Source organism: Euprymna scolopes, chromosome 32 (assembly GCF_053919585.1).
Source record: "Euprymna scolopes isolate OS-2025 chromosome 32, ASM5391958v1, whole genome shotgun sequence".
In the NCBI taxonomy this organism is placed as follows: domain Eukaryota; kingdom Metazoa; phylum Mollusca; class Cephalopoda; order Sepiida; family Sepiolidae; genus Euprymna; species Euprymna scolopes.
This window is the reverse complement of record NC_136513.1, coordinates 7,017,993-7,037,534: the sequence shown is the minus strand read 5'-3', so window position 1 is coordinate 7,037,534 and position 19,542 is coordinate 7,017,993. Positions and strand designations below refer to the sequence as shown.

Genomic DNA, 19,542 nt, shown 5'->3' with positions numbered 1-19,542 from the left:
CGCGTTGACCCAAGTGTCAAGTCAGGCCACCGAAGTTAAGCAATGTTGAGTCTGTCCTGGCTAGTACCAGATGGCTGACCATGTGGGGATTCTAGGCACTGTATGTGGTCTCTGCTTATCTCGGCATTGTTTCTAAGTCGTCCTCTACTTCTAATTGCCACTGGTATATAACAACGCCGTTTCAGGAGAGGTGTGGCTGGAGATTGCGCAGCTACTGCCACATAAAATTTCACGCGCAGGCACCATTACAGTGGGTATCCATAGTCTGCTGCCATCTATCTCCATATACGTTTGTATGTATGTATGTGTGTATGTATGTATGTATGTATGTATGCATAAAAAGTAGTACTTTACCCGAAAAATTAAAGATCAGTAACTTAAAAAAAAAGAAAATTTGTGAAAAATGTAAACGGACCGTGTGTGGAAAGAAAATAATGTAACAGTAATGAAAAGATGTCGAGAAAAGTGAAAAGAGTGAACGCAAATAGGGACTAAAATGATAGAAAACACATGAGAGATAAAATAAAACCAAAAGAAGGAAATAAGAAATACGAAGCAGACAAATTAATGAATATCCTATCTTGCGATTCTTCCGGAAGTGTCCTTATCGGTTATCCGGAAGTTGAACGATTATGTCAAATGGCTACGAAATATGTTACAGTTGTGTCCGCTTCTTAAAGTCAACAGAGTATCAGACGGACGAAAATGGGAAAGGCGAGATGGAATGATGAAAAACATCTTTCTTTCGTTGTAGAAAAAAAAAAAATAGACAAGTTGCGGAAGAGAAACGAAGTGATATTTACATAGTTCCATTTTACTTACGTCACCACCTATAACACTATCAGCCGGCCACCGAGGTGTGACCGACAGACGTGTTATAGTAAATGTCTTAAAGCGGTCTCATGAAGATATGAAGATGGGCCAGTCATTTGGGTCTGTGTAGTAAGAAGAAAATCATACCTGAGATGTTGGATCTGGGTGTGGCTGCTTTCTTTTCTCAAGATGATCTCTTCACCCTGGTGGCATTCTGGTGGGAATCTTCATCTCTTTGTCCTCAGGGCCGCCTTTCGACTTCAGACATTTATGAAGGCATTCATGGCAGACACAAGAAAAATGACACGCGACACAATTGTAATATACATAAGGTATAACTAACTATTTTATTTTACATTAGAGATACAATATATATTACAAAAAAAACAATTTACAATTAATTTTTACAATTGAAACTGGATAATAGACTTTTCGAAGCTAACTAACCTACCCTAACTAGTGTTGAGGGAGGGGGTCTCCCCCTCCCATTTACGGAGAGACAAAATATGCGTCTTCACATCATGGTGGTCGTGCAGGAAAAGACAGAAAGATAGCATTATGGGAAGGGGTTTCTTTGTATCTCTACGCTCATGGACAATTTACCACCCGTCCATGCTGCAGAGTGTGTTAGAAACAGTGGCACAAGGAAATAGTGCCACATCCCTCCCTATGCTATCCGAAATTTATGAGCATTCATAAATTTCAGAAGTCCCTAATTTTCCGTGAATGGTGCGTCAACCGGCCGTCAGCAATCAATGTCCCCATGCTCTACGTTCCATCAGGAACTCAGTGAAGCAAGTTATTTTTTTCCACCAGGCTCCTGGTAGACTGGTATACTGCTTCAAATACCAGAGAGGGTAATCATCCTCGCCCTCCATCGAGGCAATGACCTAATGATTTCAGTTACTGGATTTACATTTTCTTAAGCAACCAGTATAATATTTTTTAACAAAGCCGGATTTTACGTGAGTTCATCACGCCGACCTATACGTATTTGACTAAGCCGGATTGTACGTGAGTTTATCACGCCGACCTATACGTATTTCACTAAGCCGGATTCTACGTGAGTTTATCACGCCGACCTATACGTATTTCACTTAGCCGGATTGTACGTGAGTTTATTCACGCCGACCTATACGTATTTCACTAAGCCGGATTGTACGTGAGTTTATCACGCCGACCTATACGTATTTCACTAAGCCGGATTCTACGTGAGTTTATCACGCCGACCTATACGTATTTGACTAAGCCGGATTCTACGTGAGTTTATCACGCCGACCTATACATATTTCACTAAGCCGGATTCTACGTGAGTTTATCACGCCGACCTATACGTTTTTTTAATTTAGTCTGCATAACATTATTTTCGTAACTGGATTTACGCTCCCTTCAGCAACCAGTATAATGTATTTTAACCAAGTCGGAGTTACGTGACCTCATCACGCCGACCTATATGTATTCCAAGTTATTACTTCAGTTACTGGACTTACGCTCTCTTCAGCAACCAGTATAATGTATTTTAGATAAGTCGGGGTTACGTGACCTCATCACGCCGACCTATATGGATTTAGTAAAACCTTGGTCTTCAGAGGTTCTAATCCAATTAATTCTGTTAGAGCAAGGAGTCTGCCGCCGAGCGACCAATAAAAACTATCCACCACGGAATATTTATTAATTATATAAAGAATTAACTAAGAAGGGCACTCAGCCTTCATGAGTTAGAATACTCAATTAGGGGGAAAAAATTTCCAAAAATAAACAATTCAGAAACCTGGTATACATTAAATCAATGAAATAGGGTGTTAACAATTTTTTTTCTTAAAAAGAAAACATTTTTAAAAAATCATTTCAGAGCACCTCGGTCACAATTAGAATTTGTTTACACAATGCAAACGCATTTCAGTTATTACATTCATAATTAACTTTTTCCCAAATTTCAGGGTACATTTAAAAAGTATATGTATTTTTTCAAAACTTGATTCACAAAAGATCATTAAAATTTAATTCCAAAATTTAAAAATTATTTCAAGTATTTTGGTTCATCGTTAAAATCAATTTATGTTAGTTAACTTCTTTCCAAAGTAATTCATTTATTATTATAAAAACCAATCTTCTCAAAAGGTCATAAACTTCGAATAGACCCATTTTTCGTAATACAATTCAAAAATTATTCCAAACATTTGGTTCATTATTAAGATTAATCTTCCGAAAAGATCATAGACAATTCATTTTGAATCAATTCACCCTTCACAATGAGATTCAGAAACATCCCAAATTTTTTCATTTCGTAATTATTATTTTTAAAATTCAGTGTACATTTAAAGTTATTTAATTGATTCTTAAAAATCATTTCTTCTTATAGGTCATTATCAAGGTCATTTCGAATTCAGAAACATTTCACGTTAATTAACTTTATTTTCCAAAGTAATTATTTTATCATTTAAAAGCAATTCTTTTCCTAAACTCACTCACAAGGATTATTTCGAATTAATAAACTCCCGCCACACCTGGGAGTCACATTAGTTAACGACCAGTTCTGTATAGTTAACAGCTCGAAAAAATTAAAGTTTCAATTAAAGAGAGATCTTTCTAGACTGAGGAAATATTTTTTTATTCTTAATAATTAATTCAATTTTACGTATATACTCCTCAGTCAATATTTCAGGGACCCCTATCATACGGTCCAATTTCAAATAAACCTTCAATTAAAGAATTCGCTCGAATAATTCTTCCTCAAAATCATCTAGAGTTCAGGAAAATCTCTTTCGTTAGTCAAACAATATTTCCTTAGAAATTATTAAAAATTCAGAGAATATTCGAAATGTAATAGCGTAATTTTTCTTTAAAAAAGCTATGAACATTTCAGAGAACTCAAAAAAAATTAACGTAATCATGTAACAGTTGGCTTTTCCAAACACTCGAAGATTTCAAAAAAAGTACTTCAAGTTCTGTTTGAATAATTGTCTCTCTTTTTATTTTTAATAAAAAACAATTGAAGACATCATTTAATGTAATTTAACGAAGCATAAATATTTTCTTCTTTAAACTTGGTAGAAAATTAAAAAAAACAAACTCCAAGTTAATTCGTTATTATATGCCCTCCTGCAATCAGCCATGGGGGTTTAGCTATACACTCATTAAAACGCAAGAGTAGAGAGAGAGAATGAGGGGGAAAAAAGGGGATAGAGACAGAGCGATGCCATTACACACCCTACCACCCTCATAACACTATTACGTAATCTCACAAAAAAAACTCGATTTTAAAAGTCACTCTCTCGTCCCCAAAAAAGCTTGCAGAGGGTGAAAGAATGGTAGACAACACGATAGGTGGAGAAAGAGAGGAAGAGAAACAGAGGCAGGTCGCATTGTTCCCCCTACCCATCCCTCAACACCCTCACAAACACCATGACGAGGTCATCTTCGCTTCTTTCCTATGTGCGGCCATTGTTTTAAACAAATAAGTGACAGGTAGACATTAAACATTTCTACGAGTTTAAAACAAATAACTAAATAGAAAAACAATCTTATTTTGAACAATTTTGTAAAAGGCATTCTCACACAAAAAAAAACGTTCACATTATGTAATCCAAATTTTTAGCAATCCATTTTTTCTTTCCTTTTTTTAAACAGACAAATCAAAATTAATAAAAAAAACATAATCAAATCAAAAAACCATATATGTTTCGGCATTAACTGCTAATCTAACCCGAAAAAAAAACACATCAACTGTTCATGGAATAAAATGTAATGTAAAAGTTCTATTTTTTTCAAATCTGAATCTAACACTTGCAAAGTCAAAAGAATTTTTTAAAAAGTCCTATATTTTTATAAACCTGAAATAAAGATCAGATAAAAAATGTTAGGTATCCTTTATTTTCTTTCCTTTTTTTTTTTTTTTTATTTATTTTTCGAGCTTCGTGTTTGAAGGATTTTTTTCTTTTTTTTTTTCATGTAATAACAAGATGCATAGATATACACACATATCGATATATATCCGGAGAGAGACAGAAAGAGAGAAAGCGTGAGAGAGAAAGAGATATTGCATATTCTAGAGACACTTTTTTCTCGTCTCTGTTTTTTTTTTTTTTTTGTGTGAGACACATTTCTTACTTTTTTTTCGAAGGGTTACTTTCAATACTCTTTTTTTTCTAAATCGATCTTTTGTAAACTGCTTTTTTTTTGTAGGTGCAAGACAATTTTTTTGTTCAGGTTCTGAATTTTCTTTTTGAGTGCGTTTTTTTTTTTTTTTTTTGTGCGCGTGTGTACTGGTCTGCCATTTTTTAAAAAATTTTGCCAGAAATAATAGTTTTTTTCCGTTTTTAAAGACCGTGGACCATTTTTTTTTATTCGATTCGTCTAGTGGTCATTATTTTTGGTTGTGCCGTGGGTTTAAGAGTCGAAATTATTTCCATGCTGGGAAACAATATGTCTTGGTCATAGTGCATCATTTATACTGCGACACAGATGCGACGAGATCCGTCTGGTAATTAACCAGGGTCAATCCTGAGTCTTAAGGCAACATTTATACCACTATCGGCCGGCCACCGAGGTGTGACCGACAGACGTGTTATAGTAAATGTCTTAAAGCGGTCTCATGAAGATATGAAGATGGGCCAGTCATTTGGGTCTGTGTAGTAAGAAGAAAATCATACCTGAGATGTTGGATCTGGGTGTGGCTGCTTTCTTTTCTCAAGATGATCTCTTCACCCTGGTGGCATTCTGGTGGGAATCTTCATCTCTTTGTCCTCAGGGCCGCCTTTCGACTTCAGACATTTATGAAGGCATTCATGGCAGACACAAGAAAAATGACACGCGACACAATTGTAATATACATAAGGTATAACTAACTATTTTATTTTACATTAGAGATACAATATATATTACAAAAAAAACAATTTACAATTAATTTTTACAATTGAAACTGGATAATAGACTTTTCGAAGCTAACTAACCTACCCTAACTAGTGTTGAGGGAGGGGGTCTCCCCCTCCCATTTACGGAGAGACAAAATATGCGTCTTCACATCATGGTGGTCGTGCAGGAAAAGACAGAAAGATAGCATTATGGGAAGGGGTTTCTTTGTATCTCTACGCTCATGGACAATTTACCACCCGTCCATGCTGCAGAGTGTGTTAGAAACAGTGGCACAAGGAAATAGTGCCACACACCAGGGCAAATGTAGATACGGGGTCATTTTTGATGTGAGTAAAATCCAGGTACCCAAAATGGGTCATTCTCCATGGGAATAAATTCACCTAAGTATATACATATATTAGTGATGGGACGATTCTAATATTTTTCCCGATTCCGATACAATTACTGATTCTGTGCTAAATTCCCGATTCCGATACAATTACCGATTCTGATTCCGATTCTTTAAATATATCTAATTATTTTACTATAAGAGTGTTATTTCCTCCGATTTTTTGTTAAAAAAAAACATGTTAAATATGCTGATATTTCCCTGAACGTCAAAATACACTTGTGGATGATGACCTATCGATTTCAGCTTAATTGACAATTGAAAATCAATAAATATTTATTATTTTATCATTATTACCAGCAATGGAAGATTTTGGTTTAAGCAAAATCAAATAAAAAAAGACACTTAAAAGAATCGTTTTGGCATCGAAAAATAGGCATCCGTTTTTTCCGATTCCAATACCGATTACGATACCCATAAATCTTCTATATATAGTAAGTTATGAAAATATATATAGCAATTAAGCTACACAGATTATTCCACGTTTCATCCTTGTGAGAGTTAACCAGGCTTATGTGAAGAGTTGTGATTATCGTGCATTTTTATATAATTCCATGGTATTAATTTGCTAGTTAGCTAATCAGCTTATTAGTTGTAACCGCGACCATCCTAATCAGCCAACGGTCAGGCACTTACAGGGCTTTTGTGTGTGTTTATGGAAAAGGGTTAGTTATATCCTTTTGTGTATAGAAAGCTAACCAACTTTCAACCTAGGTGTAGTTAGATACTTTATTTTGTGTTTTGGTTCATATTTCGGATTTTATGTTAGTTATATTTATAAAATTATTTAGTATATGGATATATATTTTTATTTTATTTATTTTCATTTTTTATTCATTTTTATTTTTCCTATTTTTATTTTTATTTTAAACTAGCATTTCAGTCCAGTGTTGCCCGGGTGTTTGGATGTGTATGTTGAGCCAAAAAAAAAAAGTGGTAGTAGGAAGGCAGGCCCGAACCCGTACCGCAAAGGAGGAAAAGAACGGGGTAAAACCTAACGTTTATGCTGTTACGACCACCGACAAATCGGAAGCGACATTTTTTAAAATTAAGGCTAGACAATCTAAAGGAGAGGATAACTTTCAAAAATATCGGCGAAAAAGTGACCCCCTTTAGAAAAGTACCTAGTTGGAGGGGAAGATATTAATGTTTTTAGCCAATTTTTCGATATTTGTCGTATGAAAGGTCGAACTTTAAAACGACACTGATCTTCGTAAAATCCGTCGCCTTTATCGAAAGTTTAAGGCAGACATGCAAACATACATACATACATTTATATATTGGTAACTAAAAATGTTCGACCAAAACTGATGAAAAAGCTTGCCCTATCTCTGAGTACACTTTATGTAAAATTTCAAATATTTAGACCAGAAATTGTCTGAGTAATTTGAAAGAGACCTCAGAGATAATTTTTTTAACTTTGACCCCTATTATGACCCCTTTAAATTTATTGTTTTGGCCTAAAATCAAGTTATTAAGTTAGATCCATGTCCAAGGAACCTATATCTAAAATTTCAAGTGCGTAGACCCAAAATTGTCGGAGGAGTTTGGTAGAGTTCTCAAAGGTCAAATCGTTGAACTTTGACCCCTTTATCACCAAATCTCTGGCTAAAATCGATCACATCGATTTTCCCACATCTCAGTACCCTGCATATCAAATTTCGAGTCTGTAGACTAAAAATTGACAGAGTTATTGCGTAGGGAAATGTACATACACACACACACAGACACAGACACGTTCACTTTTATAGATATATAGATTATTTATGTATTGCTATCCTACGGTAAAGTTTACTGTGCACACGGTTATTTATTTCCTGCAGTTTAATAGATGTTAGGGTTCTTTAAAGTTTAGGATAGCGATTTTTTCATTCAGACATAATCTACATGGATCCTTTTTCTATTTGACTATCGGCGACCGTCCACTTTCTTTGAGTTCCCAGTATTGGTTTGCTAGCGCTGTTTTAATTCGGTGATTTTTGATGTTGAACAAATGGTCATAATATCTTGTTTTAAAATCTAAAGAGGTTATACCTACATAATATTTCAGTTATTCGGGGGGTTGGGGGGCAAATATTGTGGCCTGGTAAACTATGCCTTTGGTTAGGCATTTATTTTTAAGTTGGCAAAGTGTACGGTTCTACAGCTACATTTATCTTGCTCATTATTAGTATTTTTATTTTTATTTCTATTAGAAGTGTTGTTGTTTGAGTTTGGTTTAATATTATTATTATTTCTAATAGTTACAATTTGTCCTTTGAGTTAGTTTTATTTTTGTCATGTTTTTCACTTTTTTATTATTTATTTTGTTATTCTTGTTTTCATGGCTCTTATCAAATATTTTATTATTATGTGCTTTAATTATCATCTCTAAATTTTCGCAGCGGATAGAGAATAACTTTCAGTTATTTTTATTGAATGTTTTGTGTAAGGGATTGGTTACAGGGAAGTGTTTTTCGATGATATTTTTAGAAATTTCTAGGTAAGTTTGTTTTTTTACATTTGATTGTAGGACGGGGTATACCAGATTATATTTCTTTTTCTTCTATTTTTCCTTTTATTATAGTTATTGGTGTTTTGTTGCTTATATTTAATATCAATAGTTTTGTACCGACTATTTTTTAAAAGCTGTGTCGTAGATGCTAGTTGATCTGTTAAATACATTTTCATCACCTGAGCTATTGCTGAATCTACGTACGATAGAGTTAGGAATCTGTTTTATAATTGATGGGAGGTGATTGGACTTAGAGTTTACATATATTGGATTAGCGTTATCTTTTAAGTAGAGTTCATACGCATTTTTATCTAAATTTAAGATGTCATCCAGGACACTTCTTATTTTTATGTTAGCTAGTACATCTATATTTTAGGTCTAATCTTTTTCATATATCGTACTTTCACCCCATCCTTCAACCCCTCATCCTTACTCACTCCCTAAACCACACCCCTCCAAGTATTCCAGAGCGTAAACCAGCCCAAATATCTTATAAGAAACGAATGTAATCTTGACTCTCGTTTCAATATCGCTCCTTTTTTTTGTCTGATGAAGTGCTATCTTTGAATTAGTATTCCACTGAAACATGTATGCAACCAATAATGTTTGTGCAATAAACAGGCTATTTACTAGCTGTCCTATATTGAGATCTTTAATAATCATGCGAGTTTCATTACATTTACACGTAGAAAACCAATCTATATCTATCTCGCGGTTTTTAACTTTTAAATTCAGATGAACATATCTCGGCTCAAACAAAAATTTATTGATCGAAATAATCACCATCAGAATCAGTATATTCTATCAACTCAAAACAAGAATATTTTTGTCAGTAACGTAAAAATCTTGCGTTCTGGTGACGATAAGGTTGCTGAAGGCGTTTTTGATATGGCTTAGAAAGTTGTCGAGATGGTTGAAAAAGTAGCAGTCGGTAGGTGAGAGGTCTGGAAGGTATGGCGGATGTGGAAGAGTTTCGTAGCCCAATTCGTTCAACTTCCACAGAGTCATTTTAGCAACGTGTGGTCGGGCATTGTCGTGGATGAGAATTAGGCCTCTTCTATTGTCTAATGCTGGGTGTTTTTGTGGAAGTTTCTGATGCATTTCATCTATTTAAGAGTACTTCTTCGTCGTAATGGTTTCGCCTGCATTAAAAGAAAAACAGTAAGTCGCAAACCACCAAACAGTCAGCATGAACTTCTTTTCTTGTAACTCTGGCTTCGGGAAGTATCAGGGAGTTTCGTCGACGTCTAGTTATTGATCTGAGCGTCGCCGGTTGTCGTAAAGAACAACTTTACATCGCAAGTTACAATCCAGTCGAGAAACGGATCGTTCTTGTTGCGTAAAAGAAGGAAAGACGATACTTTATAACGGCGTTTCTTTTGGTTGTCGTTTAATTACTGAGACACCCGTTTATCAAGTTTTTTGTCATTCTAATCAAGTGGTTGGAAATCGTCATATACGTTATGTATAATTCAGAAGCAAGTTCCCGAGCACTTATGCGTGGATTGGTTTCGCCTAAGACTCTTAATTGATTCTTATCAACATCCGATGACCGACTACTACGCTCATCATCTTCAAGAATCTCATTGCCGCCACAAAATTTCTTAAACCACCATTGTGTTGTGTGTTCAGTAGTTGTTCCTGGACCAAACACTTCGTTGTATCGTAAGCTATTCCAGCAGCTTTTCAGCCTAGCTTGAGATGAAATAGGAAATTGTACGAATTTGCTTTTTTTTCTATCTCCTATTCAACGTTCCGAAAAGAAGACATAATTGTTTTAAAACGATTGTAATTTAAACAATTAGATAAAGCGAAAAGTGCTATTTAAAATTACATATAAAGTAAAGAAAACTTATTTGAAAATACATCATTTGAAATCAAAATGAAAAATTCCGCAAGAACTTGCTTCTCAACCTAATAGAATTTTATAAAGCATAAAATAGTATTTTTCTCGATATTTTATACTTTAGTATAGATGGCCCTGTCGGTGGGGCATTAGAATACGCCGACCGCCCCCTCCCCCTGCAGAGGGTAAAAGTCCCTCAATGGGGGTCCTGGATATGATCTTAAACTATATCCAGTGGTGAGGCCCCAGCTTGTGGGCTTTGGGGAGTGTGGAGCCACCCTTTAATTACCATTGCTCCCAGGTCCACTATGACCCGGAGTGGTAGTACCTGTTAGGGTCCCAACTATGGGTTAAATAGACACCGACGTGAAAACAACAAATATATTCTATTAAAAAAAATTTTCTTCAAAATCTTTGGATTCGGCATTAAATAACCCGAAAAGGGTTGATATGCCGTAATACAAAAACAACCAACAACCAACCAACTTTAGTATAGAATTTTTGTTTGTCGATCCGTTACGTTTAAGTGTCTTTTTGCAAGTCAACAAGCTACAACAACTGTCAGCAATTCCCCCTTCTCTCTATCTGTGCTTAAAACTAAACACAAATTCTATGAAAAGATTTTCTCTCATTCTGCCCGCTTGTTGAACTCTATAACGCGGAGCTGCTTCTATCTAACTACAACAATGTCATTATCAAGTCTATTGTAAACAAGTTCTTGTTGAATTAAATAATCAATTCAACCGATTTTCACCGTTTCCAATCATTACGTTGTTGTATCATTGATCAACTGACACTCATTAACTCTTATCCTCGAGTCACCATCGGTCCTTGATAAGCGGCGATTTCTCTTGTAAAAAAATCGAGGATAAATGCGATAATCATAGAAAAGGACTAATCAACTATGATCGATTATTTTAGTTCATTATTTTAATACACTAGATATACCTACTCAGCGTTGCTCAGGAAAGAGTACGGTAATTGTTTGTTTTTTTCCTTTTTTTCTCGCAGTTTTTTTTTGTTTTTTTCTACAGAGAAAAAGAAATAAAATACCATTTTCATCGTTAAACTCATAGATTAGTCGAACGCATCGTAAGAGGTTCTTTCCCAGTCTTGTATTTTGAAAACTTTCAAACTTATTTCGCTTCATCATTCTGTCTTTTTTTCTTTTTTTTTTCTTTCTTTTCGGTAATCAACCCTTTCATTTCTTCGTTATTTCTTTACTTTCTTTCGTTCTTTTTTTAAATCAAAGTTAGACACAAGAACAAGCGTGTCTTTAAAACGCTATCGCTCTAAGATTAGCTTACTACGAGCTACAAAGAAAAATGCATTACCACTTTGTCAGTATTTCCTGGTAGAGGCAGCTTAGACGATTAACAATAAACTTACCCTATGTAAAAAAGGGAAGCATAGCCTAGGAGGGCAGAACTCCATAGGACGAAACAGATTCGCACCGACACCAAAGCGTACCGACAGAGCAGGACTAGAAAAAAAACACGACCATCTGTCGGACGGATTGTAAAAAAAAAAAAAAAAAAAAAAAAAAAAAGTGTGACCGACTGACAGATGAATCTTGAGTTTTCTACAGGCTTTTGCATCGCCAAAATATTCCTTGTGACGCCTTAATTATCAACAGTATTTCTTTTTCGTGACCTTTGATCCCAAACCAAACAAATTGACCAGCGGTCAATCCAAATGTCATTTGCCGTAAACCAAAACAATGACACCGTGTGTCGTTCAACATGCCGATATAACGACGCTTTTGTGCACGATTTATTAGCTTTTCATGTTTCACAAGAATCGTATCATCTTATAGGGCGGAGATAAGACTGGAAATGTTTGTCAAAGTAGGAATAAAAAGCCTATGGTTCACGTTGCCACATCCGTAGCGAATGTCGGCTTCAAACAGTTGAACCATTGTTTTTCGTTTTGTTTCTTGTCTCGGACCTTTTGATCCAGGTTCAAGCTTAGTTGCTGGTATTTTACATCTTTCACTTTGCTGTCGTTCCAGGGGTCAAAGGGTTCTGGGGTGATATTTTCACAGTTTTTAAATTAATTAGCTTTCATGTGCATTATATTATCATACTGAAACCAACGTTTATTTCTAAAAAGGTGTCTTTACTGTGAAATCTTCGAGAGCCGCTTGAGAATAAGAGTTAATGAGAAGGATAGATTGTTAGTTTAATGATAAAAACATCATGAAAAGGCTAGATATTATAGACTGTTGAAAATAAGCAAAAGTTATAGCCCGTTGACTTAAAACGAGTGTTTTATGCCAAACTTCTTGAGTAAATGTGGTATTGTGGTGACTAATCCCTATTAATCTCTAAGTATGTATCTAATTGATATTATAATATTTAGTCTTCTGCACCTTATAAGAACAAATGTCCATACAAAATTTCAGCCAAATTGGCCTAGTAATTTCCAAGAAAACTTCTAAAGTAAATGTGTTATTTGGATGACTAAACCCTATTAATCCCTATTAATGCCTAAGTATGCAGCCAACGAATACAATAATACTTATTTCGGCGCATAACTTAGTAGACTTAAAAATGCTATTTAAATAGTATTCATAGTATTTTTAATTGTTTTTAATACTACTACAAATAATACTAATACTAATACTACTACTACTACTAATAATAATAATAATAAATAATAAATAACAAATTATTATTATTATTATTATTATTATATTCAAGTCTAATAATCATTAAAAATGGCTTCCAAAAAGTATAAATAATATTAAAAATTAAGCTTTTTATAGGTTTATATAATACGTTGGTTCTAATAATGTGTTTATCCACAATAGGTTTTTATGATTTTATGCAGATTTAATAATTTACACACCTGAAATGCACTTTTACCCTTTTTTTGCTGAAACTTATTATAAAAAAAGTCCATTCAAATTTTCATCTAGATCGGCCCAGTAGTTTCTGAGAAAAAAAGTGGAACAGACAGAGACAGACAGACAGACAGACAGACAGAAAGACAGACAGACGGAAAGAAATATAATATAAATTGAAAATGATGAACAAAATGAACAAATGTTGATTACTCATGAAAGCGATTGTTGATATTTCTTGATACTGAGTTTTAAGATGACACTGTTTCGGTCTGCAGGGAGACAGTTCAGTGATAATGTGTTCCACGAATGAAAAAGTTTTGGAAAGAAATTCTTTTAATAGATATTCCGTCCGATATTAGGCACTCGAATGAAGAAATGAAAGTTCTTTACAGTTGTGGTAGAAAGACGATTTCTTTGTATGAATGTTTTACCTAACCGGACTAGCAACATGCCTTAAAGGAACCGTGATATCATCTCCCGCTAGATTGCGAAGTCAGTTTTGTACTCTGTTAGGCAAGAAAAATTGCTCGCATCGGCACCTCCACATAAGTAGCAACAATACTCCACCTCTATATACTTTAATAACATGAAATACATCCAAAAATAAGGCTTAGTTTTGGGGTTGATTTATGTATGTGAAATAATTTCGTTTTAATTCTTATGATTAGCTGTAATTTGTAATTAACTGAATAAATCATTTATATATTTATATATCTAACCTATCTAGTTTTACATCTATATCGTCCGCTTTCACCGTAAATTGATTCACACACTATCTAATATTTTCTGTCTCTGACTTTACAGAGAAAGAGCGAGGTTCTTTTTCTGGTTTACTTCATAAGTGCTTCATGTTGTCATTTATTTTAGATAGTGTTTTCTTTCACACCGTAAAACATGTAAATAAAATAATAAAATAATAAGGATTATATATAAAGATATTATAAAAGAAAATGTTCTATGAGATATGTCAAGGCCCATGAATTTTCGAATGAAATCAGTGGAATATAAATAAAGGTAGTGTTTGTGATCCAACGGATCACAAGTATTTTCATTACATTGTGTAGAATAAATAGTTAAAATTGTACCAACTGTACGTAATTTGAAATATAAAATCAAATTACCAGATGTTTACCAAATAGAAAACAAAACGGATCACTTGATTCAATTAAGGTTTCGATATTAACAAATTTATTTAATATATATACATTTGTTTAGTAATGGTCAAAGTTCGCCAATCGGTAATCATTATGATATTATATTCATAGAGATATTTATAACTTTAATACGATGTCGAACTCAACAGGTTACAGGCGGTTAACATGTTGGAACAATCGCCCTGCATGTTTAGGCAGTAATTTTTTCCTGATTTCTATTAGGGTTACTTGTTTTTGTAGGAGAGTGAAATATATCTCTCTTTTTGGTTTGATGTGTTTTTGAAGGAGACTTTAAATGTGAATTTCGATGTATGTAAGCAATACCCGACTATTCAATATTCTTAGAGTCTAATTTAATGCTTACAAATCTTTTGCAGTCTTCGGCTATGTTCTGTAATATCAAATTTTGTTCCTCTTCCAAATTGATTAAGATTTACGTCTAATTTCTTCGTTTGCACGAATTTTAAGCATTTAAAGTAATCTACTCTAAGTACTACAAGATTGAAACAGTGACGATTGATGCAAATATCGAGCAATATGCGCTGTCTTTTCTTGTTAAATTCAGACATTCTACCTTTTGTGGAGCAGGGAAGTTTAAAAGATAAATTTAACAGCTTTACCAAAATTTATGTCGCTAATTTTCGAGGTAAAATATAGTCTATAGACTTTTTATGTTTAGCGGCCCCTAATTTTCGGAACATAGTCAAATTTGTTTAGAGTCTGTCCATTTTGCACAATCTGTTTTATGTAGATTTTCATATCTTCTGAAATATGAAACGAAGATTTTATCATCGTCTAGAGAATAAGTGAAACTGTTAATTGCGTTCAAAATGAAGTTTTACAAAAAAGCATTTTCATTCTCGGTACATTGACCCCTATTAAATATTTTTCAATTTTTGTTGCCTTCGTTTGTTGTTCTAGTAGAAACTTTTAAAATCTGTGTTCGTTTTTTTTTTGCTGTCTTTCTTCAGTTCTTTGTTGTTGTTCCATTTGGTATTTAATAATGTCTACTATAAATGCTTTGAAGTTATCCATTTTTAAATCTATCTGTAAAAGTTGTCTTTTCTTGTTACTTGGCTTTAAAAGTTTCAATATTACGCTGCTATGAAAAGATAGTAAGAAAAATATTAAATCTCATTTAGTACGTTGTTCACGTAAATGTTTTCACGGTTCGATAGTGGAATACAAGCTTATAATTTCGGCCGTGGCACTTTAATGATGTATTTCTTTCTTATTAAAGCTTAACAGAGCCTGGATAAAATAATGAAATAACTTACTTCATCTTTTAGGGAAAAAAAAGTGAATTCACCTTAGCTAAAACAGAATCAAACTTGCGGATTTTATTTACATTTATATATTTTTTATAAAGCCTGTTTTTAGCATTTGGTTATGTTGTCGGGTATTTCGATCGTTTGCTCCGTGGTCTGGTTGAGATTTTACTTCAATTTACCGCAAGTACATCTGAATTAACTGAATTTTTCCATTTTCAAAATTCCATAGCAGTGCTAGCCTGGAAAATTAGCACACGATAACTTGAACGCCGAACACTTACGAAACAGATCCAATATCGGTTATTTGTCACCTACTTCCTTTCATGATGCAATTCTATGCGCATTTAGCTGTAATCTTAAGTTTTACTTCTAATAGTAATTTCTGTTTTCTGGCTTACGCTAACCTTATATGAAATTTCCCGTTTTCAGAGAAATTTTTACGCACTCATTACAGAACGTTAAATACAACTGTGTTCTAAATAAATAAATTGAAAGCACCCTGTTCTGATGATGTAATTCGCACCACATCTTTACTTCAAATAATACGTCATGCCTTAACGTAGCAGATATGCATAGTTTGCCTTCATCTAAAACGAATTCTCCTGTTCTTATAACGGCTTACTTCTATGTAACCCGGGATTATCTAATTTGCATAAGATCAGCGAGACCGTTGAGGATAAAATCAACTTGGCGTCACCATTTTCCCCTATTATTCTGCAACTAAACCCTACAAGATGCGCAGATACGTCGGCGTTTTTGTTGGTAAGTAATTTTTGCACTCATTACAGTTTCTTTACAGCATAATTAAAGGCGAGGTTAGGTGGAACCGGGCGAGCGACCTTACCAACAAAGTAACCAACGAACATAACCAGTCACTTGCGATATCCGCACCTAAAAAATGTTTGCTGACTTTATTTAGCCAATCCCATCTCGATAAACATGAAGTTGAAACTTGTAACTTTCGGTGCTTAAAGTATTTAATAAGATAAGTTCTTTGACCAACATACTTCAGGTCGGAATTATCTTTTAGCGCTGGGTTAACTTGTCTTTACCCCCTGCTTTACAGTCTGCACGTAAACCAAATACGAATATTTTTTAAGAAAAGTCCATTAGACATACGCGTTTAACGATGGACAGGCTATCTTAAATGGAAGGTTGACAGATAGAGAGGCTCCTTCAGTCTTTGACAGACTATAGATACCCATCGTAAGGATGCCTGCGCGTGAAATTTTTGTGGCTTGAAGTGCGTAATCTCCAACCACACCTCTCCTGAGTCGACATTGTTAAATACCAGTGGCAAGTGGAGTATATGTTCAGGACGACTGGAAACAAATGCCGAGTTAAGCGGAGAGGACATACAGCACCTAGAATTCCCAAATGGTCACCCATCTGGTACTAACCAGGCTCAACATTGCTTAACTTCGATGATCTGACGAGAACCGGTGTATCAACGCGATTGTGCCGATGAAGGTTGACAGATTAAGGCAAAATCGACAGAAATATGATTTCAAACGAAAGTGTGACGACAATGAATGACCAAAAATATAATTTCGAACTGGAGCGTGACATATGAACGAACCACGTAAATAATTATTATTTTAAACGGAAAGATGGCAGACCATTATTCGAGAGAATACTATTGCAAGCTGCTACGTGACAGACCGGCAGACCGACATCTAACCCGATAAAGTCCATCGTAAAGATGCAGAAAAAAGTATTATCTAACCAAAAGTAAAAATGCCGACATGACATTAAGATTTCTTCCCACACATCAAGGTAATGATAAATCGTAGTGCAACACGTATTTAACCAATTTTTATCACGAACGAGACTGGAATTTTTGCCAAGAAAAAGTAAACAACATATACATCTGCAAACGTGTTCTACATGTAAGCACTCTTTCTGCTTCTTTTCTCTTTCCTTTTCCTGTTCTTTCTGCCTGACTCTCTCTCCCCCTCTCTCTCCATCTCTGCCGTTGAATATATACACTACCATATAAACACATTGGCACGCTTTTACATATAATACATTTTAAGGCACTAACAAATCTATGCTTCCTCTGGTCGTATAGATGTTTTAGTACAAAATGATAAGATACCTTTATTGAAAAAAGAAAAATAGAATAAATAATAAGATGTCTACTTTCCAAAGGTATATAATATGATGCAATTTTGTTTTATGTTGAATCTTTTCTCTCTCTCTCTCTCTATATATATATATATATATATATATATATATATATATATATATATATATATATGCGCAGTTTAACCCGAATATAAGAGACTCGAATATAAGAAAAACGAATATAAGAAAGATTTCTGGTCCCAAATTAGAGCCTCTGTTAATGTACAGTGTAACACGCATATAAGAACCCCGGATTTAAATGTAACCCGGATATAAGAGCGCTGTAGCAAATCCCCCCAAACTCTCTTATATCCCTTATATCCGGGTTAAACCATATATATATATATACACACACACACACACACACACACACACACACACACACACACATATATATATATATATATATATATATATATATATATATATATAGAGAGAGAGAGAGAGAGAGACCGAGAGAGACTATAATCAAATAATTAATAGAAGTTTACTAGACAAATGCAAATGCAAGCATAAGTCCAATATCAGTATGAATGTTTATATTTATCCCAATCAAAATAAAAAAAACTCGATATTACAGTAAGAAGTAGAGTTTAATATCATAAGCATAAATAAAGACTGTAAACCGGATGTTTACATGCAAAAAAAATATTTTTCCACAGAATACCTCAAATAAAGAAAGGCGGTGAAATATCCTTATTCAGTGGAGTTTCGAAAAATGTAAGATTCTTCTCTTAAGAGAAAAGAAATTAATTTGCAAATCATATTGATAGCGCAGCTAAAGGTTTGCTGGTTTTATTATTTGATGAAACTAGTATGATGGTGAGCTTAGAATACAAAATAATGTTTGTAAAAAAAATGTCCGCATAAAATTTTTGAAAAATAATTCTTTTATAAGCTCTGTCCAAAAAGATAAAGAGAAAGGAATAGGATAAAATGCAAAAAAAAAAAAAAAATGAAACCGCATTGGGTACATCCAAAGTTTGAAATAGCCTTTTGCAAACGTCCTGAAGCGAAGGAAGTATATAACTGTTTTCGGAGTGCAGTTTAATGAAATGCTAAAACCAGCAAATCTTTAGCTTCGCTATCTTTATGATCTGCTAACTAACTTCTTTTCCCTAAAGAGAAAAGTCTTACATTCTTTTAAACTTCGCGGAATAAGGACATTTCACCGCCTTTCTTTATTGGAGGTATTCTATTGCAAAATAAAATTTTACATGAAAATCTTCGGATTTCATCCTTTCTGGAATCATCAGTGCCGGGATTTACGATTAACACTGATCGGGAGATTCGAACCAGGCCACAAAGCCATCTCTGATTACATTAGGAAGGAACAAACGGCTCGACCAACGTTAACCCTGGCGAGAATATAGTTGAAATTAACGTTTATATAATCGTAAATGTAATTCAATAATTCAAGAGAGTGATCATGTGATCATGGGATTTTAACAACACGATCTGCGCAAGTGGACGTAGGTGACCGACTTATTTCATTTCTAAGAAGTGTGCTTTTAAAGGGGCAGACATAATTATTACTGCAATTATCCCTAAGTTATATGTAACACACACACACACACATAAACTTTGTTATCACACAAGATCAATAAAAAGAAAGACAAGAGTAAAAAAACTCCTATGTAACATTCATTCCTAATCTTTTATTTAATATGTATTAATTGTTTTCCCTCTTAATAGTGTTGAGCTTTCTCTATCTTTTTTTTCACCC

At 34.2% G+C, this 19,542-nt stretch overlaps 1 long non-coding RNA gene and 1 pseudogene across 1 annotated transcript; both read right to left on the bottom strand.

The window, feature by feature from the left end:
- Positions 1–1,146: 1,146 nt before the first annotated feature.
- LOC145256199 (uncharacterized) lies at positions 1,147–5,969 on the bottom strand. Its single transcript, XR_013863941.1, has 2 exons — positions 2,142–5,969; positions 1,147–2,092 (listed from the first exon to the last, which is right to left on the bottom strand). It is a non-coding gene; the product is annotated as an uncharacterized LOC145256199 (long non-coding RNA).
- Positions 5,970–17,041: 11,072 nt separating this feature from the next.
- On the bottom strand, positions 17,042–17,158 carry LOC145256735 (5S ribosomal RNA; annotated as a pseudogene).
- Between the last annotated feature and the right edge of the window lie 2,384 nt (positions 17,159–19,542).